Genomic DNA, 8,321 nt, shown 5'->3' with positions numbered 1-8,321 from the left:
GTGTATATATGTGTGTGTGTGTGTGTGTATGTGTATGTATGTTTGTGTGTGTGTGTGTATATATATATATATTTTTTTTGAGGCGGAGTCTCGCTCTGTTGCCCAGGCTGGAGTGCAGTGGCCTCACTGCAACCTCTGCCTTATGGGTTCAAGGGATGATCCCGCCTAAGCCTCCTGAGTAGCTGGGACTACGGGTGTGTAGCTAATTTTTTGTATTTTTTTTTTAGTATAGACGGGGTTTCACCGTGTTAGCCAGGATGGTCTCGATCTCCTGACCTCATGATCTTCCCACCTTGGCCTCCCAAAGATTTTTATATTTTTAGTAGAGACGGGGTTTCACCATGTTAGCCAGGCTAGTCTTGAACTCCTGACCTTAGACGGTCCGCCTGCCTCGGCCTCCCAAAATGCTGGGATTACAGGTGTGACCCTTCACGCTCAGCCAAATAATTTATTTGTTAGAGCATTAGGATTATGGAAGGTTTAAAATAATTTTCATGATCTTATTTTAAATAACACGCACACATTTCCCTTGCTCCCTGTAGATTTTCCCAACCTGCCTTTTTTTTTTTTTTTTTTTTTTTTGAGACGGAGTCTCGCGCTGTCGCCCAGGCTGGAGTGCAGTGGCCGGATCTCAGCTCACTGCAAGCTCCGCCTCCCGGGTTTACGCCATTCTCCTGCCTCAGCCTCCCGAGTAGCTGGGACTACAGGCGACCGCCACCTCGCCTGGCTATTTTTTTTTGTATTTTTTAGTAGAGATGGGGTTTCACTATGTTAGCCAGGATGGTCTCGATCTCCTGACCTCGTGATCCGCCCGTCTCGGCCTCCCAAAGAGCTGGGATTACAGGCTTGAGCCACCGCGCCCAGCTTTTTTTTTTTTTTTTTTTTAAGACAGGGTCTCACTCTGTCGCCCAGGCTGGAACGCAGTAGTGAGATCACAGCTCGCTGCAGCTTCAACCTCCTGGGGTATGGCAATATTCCCACCTCAGCCTCCCCAGTGGCTGGGACCACAGGTGCCGGCCACCAAGCCCAGCCAATTAATTTTTTTTTTTTTGGTAGAGATGGGGTCTAGGGGGAGGGTCTCACTATGTTGCCCAGATTGGTCTCAAACTCCTGGCCTCAAGCGCTCCTCCTGCCTCGGCCTCCCAAAGTGCTGGGATTACAGGGGTGAGCCATTGTCCCAGGCCCCAACCTGCCTTTATTGGAATGATCTGTGTAAAATATATCTGGAAGATGAATTCTAAAATTAAGTTATGTATTTATTTAATTTATTTTGATAAATAATAAGTAGCCCAGATAAAGGCTCTGGAAAAAGAAAAGTTCTATAGGCAAAATTAAGGTTTAGAAATGTCATAAATTATGAGTCACGGTGAGACTTAACTTTCTGTTTTTTTTTTTTTTTTTGAGACAAAGTCTGGCTCTGTTGCCCAGGCTGGAGTGCAGTGGCGCAATCTCGGCTCACTACAACCTCTGCCTCCCGGGTTCACACCGTTCTCCTGCCTCAGCCTCCCAAGTAACTGGGACTACAGACGCCCGCCACCACGCCCGGCTAATTTTTTGTATTTTTAGTAGAAACAGGGTTTCACCGTGTTCGCCAGGATGGTCTCGATCTCCTGACCTTGTGATCCGCCCGCCTCGGCCTCCCAAAGTGCTGGGATTACAGGCGTGAGCCACCGCGCCCAGCTGAGACTTAATTTTCAAAGCAGAACTCTTGATTCCATACTTACACCTTGGTAGATTCTCCGTCTCCAAAATGGCAACTCCATCTTCCTGGTTGCTCAGGCGCAGAACCTGGGAGCATCCTGGACCACCTGCAAATCCTGCCATCGCTGTCTTTACAGTACAGATGCTCCTCAACTTCAGATGGAACTACATCCACATAAACCCATCTTAAGTTGAAAATATTGGGAATTGAAAGTATGTTTTTTGACTTCTGGTATTTTCAACTTACCATGGGCTTACCCAGATGTAGCCCCATCATGAGTCAAGAAGTGTGCAGAACACGTATTGGTTTTGCAGTTGAAAAATCCTGTAGGTGGAAACTGTCCTAAATCGAAGACTGTCTGTAAATCGGAGATCCCCTCGAGTCTCCCTGCCTCCCTGCCACCACCCTGATCTGAGCTCCTCCTCTTCTTCCAGGTCTCCAACTTGCCGCCCTGCAGTGTGTTCTCCACATACCAGCCAGGGCTAAGATTGGCTCTGTTGGGTGCTACCAGTTGGCTGAAAGAGAAGCCCAGAGGCCCTCAGCTGATTCCATCAGTCCAGTTCCAGGGTTCATTCTGTGGAGCTGGAGGAAGGACCGGAGGCCTGGGCCAGCAGGAGGCACTGAGTGGTCAGCTCTGAAGGCCTGGGTGTCAGGAAGCGTTCTTGGTCAGAGCAGAGAAACTGCAGGTGCCTTGTGCTTTCTTCCCGGAGAGCCCCGCAGCCCCATGAAGTTTGAATAAAAGGGCAATGAAATCTGAGGAACAGGACATGGACTGGCTGTGTGCTGAGGCCATCCTTCTCCCCTGTCTGGGAGAGGGACTTCTGTCACTGTGTTGTCCCCAGAGGTGGGTGGAGCTTAAAAAGTCACAGAAGCCTAACCCACCAGAGCTTTGGGTCCGTCTTTCTCATGGACCTTTAGGTTGACAAATGACCCAGATTCGAGGAACCCTTCGACTTGAAGGTGTCTCCCTAGTGGGACTCCCCTCAACCACAGCTCCACTCTGACCAGGGAAGTGGTGGCCTAGGATCGACTCAGTGGGAGGGGCTTCTCTTCTTTCCCCATGGCTGGGGAGAAACTGTGACTCCCCTAAAGGGCAGCGGCAGACTTGCATGCAGAGGCCTCCTCTAAGGAGTGTGGAGAGGCCATAAGAGAAACTCAGGCGCCCTGACCCCGCCATGGAACTTCAGGAAGGAGAGCCCTGGGGCGTTTCCACCATGGTCTCGACTTTTCTCTTCTTCCTCACCCTCCTCACTTACTGGGCAGGTGCCTGGTTATGGTGGATGGGATAACTGAGGGCTCCTGGGCCTCTCTTCTCTCTTGTTCGGCATAGGCTGGTCCATGATTTTGGTAATACTGTTAATAGTTAACATCCTGAAGTGCTTACTTACTCTGTTCTAGGCACTGTTCTGTTACTGACACATTTAATCCTCATTACAACACTAGCAATTAGATATTATTATTATCCTTATTTTACACATAAAGAAGCAGGACATATAGGCCAGGCGCGGTGGCTCACGCCTCTAATCCCAGCACTTTGGGAGGCTGAGGTGGGCAGATCACCTGAGGCTGGGAGTTCGAGACTGGCCTGACCAACATGGAGAAACCCCATGTTTACTAAAACTACAAAAATTAGCTGGGCATGGTGGCGCACATCTGTAGTAGTCCCAGCTACTCGGGAGGCTGAGGCAGGAGAATCGCTTGAACCCAGCAGGCGGAGGTTGCAGTGAGCCGAGATCGTGCCATTGCACTCCAGCCTGGGCAACAAGAGCAAAACTCCATCCCCCCCCAAAAAAAAAAAAAAAAAAAAAAAAGAAGCAGGACACAAAGATGGAAGTGGCAGAGCAACCTAGTTCCAGAAGTTACTTTAAAAAACTTTTTTTGACAGGGTCTCACTCTGTTGCCCAAAGTGCTGGGATTTATAGGCATGAGCTACTGCGCACAGCCTTAAAGATTACTTTTTTTTTTTTTTGAGAGGAGTCTTGCTCTGTTGCCAGGCTGGAGTGCAGGGACGGGATCTTGGCTCACTGCAACCTCCACCCCCCACCTCCCTGATCCTCCTGCCTCAGCCTCCCGAGTAGTTGGGACTACAGGTGCATACCACCATGCCCAGCGATTTCTTTTTGTGTGTGTGTATTTTTAGTAGAGACGGGTTTCACTGTGTTGGCCAGGATTGTCTCAATTTCTTGACCTTGTCATCCACCTGCCTTGGCCTCCCAAAGTGCTGGCATTATAGGCATGAGCCACCACGCCTGGCCAAGATTACTTTTTGAAGTTTGAATAAAAGGGCAATGAAATCTGAGGAACAGGACATTGACTGGCTGTGTGCTGAGGCCATCCTTCTCCCCTGTCTGGGAGAGGGACTTCTGTCACTGTGCTGTCCCCAGAGGTGGGTGGAGCTTAAAAAGTCACAGAAGCCTAAGTGATTTGCAGGGTATGTGAAGAAAGAGCTCTTGGCAACCTCTCCTGTGACCTGAACTCAACATGTTTTTTTTTTTTTTTCCTTTGAGACGGAGTCTCGCTCTGTCACCCAGGCTGGAATGCAATGGCACGATCTCGGCTCACTGCAACCTCTGCCTGCCGGGTTCAAGCAATTCTCCTGCCTCAGCCTCCTGAGTAGCTGGGACTACAGGTGTGCGCCACCACGCCTGGTTATTTTTTTTTATTTTTAGTAGACATGGGGTTTCACCATCTTGGCCAGTCTGGTCTCAAACTCCTGACCTCGTGATCCGCCCACCTCAGCTTTCCAAAGTGCTGGGATTACAGGTGTGAGCCACCATGCCTGACATCAACATGTCTTTTTTTTTTTTGGAGACGGAGTCTCGCTCTGTTGCCCAGGCTGGAGTGCAGAGGCCGGATCTCAGCTCACTGCAAGCTCCGCCTCCCGGGTTTACGCCATTCTCCTGCCTCAGCCTCCCGAGTAGCTGGGACTACAAGCGCCCACCACCTCGCCCGGCTAGATTTTTGTATTTTTTTTGTAGAGACGGGGTTTCACCGTGTTAGCCAGGATGGTCTCGATCTCCTGACCTTGTGATCCGCCCGTCTCGGCCTCCCAAAGTGCTGGGATCAACTTGTCTTTATACTCCTTTCTTTTTTTTTTTTTTTTTTTTTTTTTGAGACGGAGTCTCACTGTGCTCCCAGGCTGGAGTGCAGTGGCGTGATCTCGGCCCACTGCAAGCTCCGCCTCCCGAGTTCACGCCATTCTCCCACCTCAGCCTCCCAAGTAGCTGAGACTACAGGCGCCCGCCACCACGCCCGGCTAGTTTTTTTGTATTTTTAGTAGAGACGGGGTTTCACCATGTTAGCCAGGATAGTCTCGATCTCCTGACCTCGTGATCCACCCGCCTCGGCCTCCCAGAGTGCTGGGATTACAGGCTTGAGCCACCGCGCCCGGCCTATACTCCTTTCTTCACAAAAGAAACAACTGAAGAACAACCAGAAGGTGCCAGCATATTCTGTGAACATCAGCAAAAAACCTACGTAAATAAATGGTGGCAAAAGCGAATTATTTACACAGGAGAAGCTACCTCCCTGCCTCTCCTAAAATATTGAAAGATATCATACTGATAAACACAAAGCCAATATCCATAATAAATTTTATTTTGCCCAGTGAAATAAAAGGCAAGTCAGATTACTGTTGGAATGATGAGTGGTGTTAATTTCAATTCTTTATAATATTTTCTTATTTTAAGAAGAAGTACTTGTAGTGGTAATTTTGGGATATGACTAAATGAATGTGCCTTTCATGTGGAACAATAAACAAACAAGAATATTGGGCCAGGCATGATGGCTCATGCCTGTAATCCCAGCACTTTTGGAGGCCAAAGTGAGGGGATCACTTGAGGTCAGGAGTTTGAGACCAGCCTAACATAGTGAGACCCTGTCTACAAAAAATAAAAATAAAAAAATTAGCTGGGCATGGCGGCACATGCTACTCAGGAGGCTGAAGTGAGAAGGTGGCTTGTTCCCAGGAGGTTGAGGCTGCAGTGAGCTATGATTGCACCACTGCACTCCAGCCCGGATGACAGAGTGAGACCTTGCCTTAAAAAAAAAAAAGTCAAGGAGGATGAGGAGAGAATGGGGAGATAAAAACGTTACCAGCTAGTACAAAGCCTCAAGAGCCCAAGACAGGCCCATGAGATAAATGGAAATGAGAGAAAGAACATCTCAGAGCTTGCCACAATAACCATGCTGGAAAACATCTATCCACTCATATCTTCCTTTATTCTCATACTCATCCAATATTTTTTTGGGTACCTACTGATTGCCAGGCATTGTGGATACGAGGGTGAATGAAACAGAAAAAAAGTCTGCTCTCTTGGGCCTTATTTTCTAGTTATCTGTGATAATTATCTCGGAAAATGTATATAAAACACACAGCACAGTGTATGACAGTCAACAAAATAGTGGCCACCACTACTTTGATAATCATGTTGGTTTCATGTTTGCAATGACCAAGAGTCAGGGGTTAACTGAAAGACCCATACACATATCCATTACTCAAATAACTTTCTATGTGCTCCAAGCTGACTTTGCCAAATAGTATGAGCAACACCCCTAATGCTGCAGGGTGCACAGTGTCTCTATAGTGATAGTGTGAGTAGTTTCTGGGGGTGCAGGTGCCACCTGCTTCCTTGGTTGTTTCTAGGGAGCTGGCACATGCTACCTTTGTGTGTGGAAGTGGCTGTGGTGCAGGCCGAGGCAGGAGGATGAGTTGGAAGCAGGGAATATCTGGGAAAGCAGTTCATCTGGCCCTGGCTCAGAGATCCCTATCCACCACAGTCCTGCTTCTACAGGGCAATAGCGGACAACCCATTCTTTTCCTCTAATCCTACTGAAATGTTTGGCTTTCTCCCTCCCTCCCTTCTTTTTCCACTCTCCCTCTTCTCTTTCCTGCATTTCCTCTCTTGACTGAGGCCTGTGTGGGGCTTGCTGGTGCACTGTGCACCTACTGCTTCTTCCTAGGGATCCCCTGGAGAGGACTGTCCACTCAACACCAAGATGGGGAAGGACTTACTGAAAAAGACCCACATGACCACCACTCTCCTGAAGATTTTCCAGGGATCATTTCCCTGAACCCTCCCACCAAGCCTACCAGCCAGGTTCCTCTGACCACTCTACTTTGCTATGGGACCTCGGAAGAGTCCCTTCTTTTCCAAGAGGATTTACTAGATGCCAGGCACTATTCTCAGCATGTAACCCTTCTAAACAAGTAACTTATTCAACATACACGTAATGGTGTGAGGTAGGGACTATGATTAACTTTGTGATTCAAAATTCTTAAATTCATAGACGAAGAAACTGAGGCACAAAACAGTGGATGCAAATCACAGTCAGCTCTCCTAACCCTGACTCAGAGGCTGAGTTTTGTCCCTCAGCCTGGACTGCAGGAAACCTACAAGCAAGCTCTCAAGTGGGTGCAGGAGGAGGAAGGTCTTATGATCTTGGGGAAATTTGGTACAGATACTTCCAGGAGGAAGCATCCTCCAATATCTGACTAAAGAGCAATACTGACTCAGGCAAGGAGAAAGTGAGTGGGCAGAGTAAGGAGGAAAGCAAGTCTGAGGTCATGGCAGCACCTGTGCCCTGACACTGCTGGAAAGATGTGTCACCAGAAGGTACCTACAGGAAGCAATGGGATTTCATTCATCCAATCTGATCTTACACTCTGATAGTGACATGTGGAACAGCTGCAGTTACATACCTGCATGGCTGCATCGTAAAAAGGCACATTGTGTGGATCAGAGGCTATTAGCCAGTTAGGGTTTGGGGAAGCATCTGATTTTTTTCAGCAGAGTAAGTAACGGCACAGTGCATCGAGTCCCCAGTGCATTTCTCTGTATCTTGATCTTCCTCTATTTGTGCTTTTCTGTTCCTCTGCCTGGAGGTCTTGCCTCCATTCAGGTCTCTGCTCTAAAACAGACCTTGTGTGTACTTTATCGCAAACAGTTCCCTTTCCACCCCTCAGCAGCGGGCCCCACTCCCTTTGTTTCGCCCTTTCCCAACCTGAAAACGTGCCATTTACCTGCCAGCTTGCTTATCTGCATGGAGCCCATGCTCCACTAGGGTAGGAACTTTGAGTTATTTCTGCTGCATCCTCTGCCCTTGCAAAAGTACCCGTCACCTGGGAGGCACTTAGCAAGTACTTGTTACCTAAATGGACAATGTGAAAAATCAGCGCGCTCCATTCTCAGGCCACACTGCTGGAGATGACTGTATGGCTTCGGGGCTGGCCGTCTGAGCGTGATGCGGTACACAGAGGAAGGTGGTGCACAAGGACCGTGCTGTTCTGTAGGAATCCTATGAGGAATCTGCTGGGTACTATCACAACCTGGAGTCAGGGTAGTTCGGGAGGCACTGAGGTTGCTGCGAGATGGCTCATGCGAGCAGGCAAGCTCCCTCGCCTGGATGGAAGAAGAACTCAGCAAGCGAGGCACTGAGGACCCTTCTATTAAGTAAGGCTTTCTTACCCATCTCTGGTTCCAGGGGTTACATAGGTGGAACCAGGATGCCTACAGCAGAGCTTCAGCAAGGACAGGAAATAAACAGAAAGTGACAAGCGGGCTAGCAGAATGGACTGAAGGCTGTTCTGTAAACCTCTCCCACCCAGCAGTAATTCTCT

Source organism: Papio anubis, chromosome 16 (genome assembly GCF_008728515.1).
Source record: "Papio anubis isolate 15944 chromosome 16, Panubis1.0, whole genome shotgun sequence".
Classification (NCBI taxonomy): Eukaryota; Metazoa; Chordata; class Mammalia; order Primates; family Cercopithecidae; genus Papio; species Papio anubis.
This window is presented reverse-complemented; position numbering follows the sequence as displayed.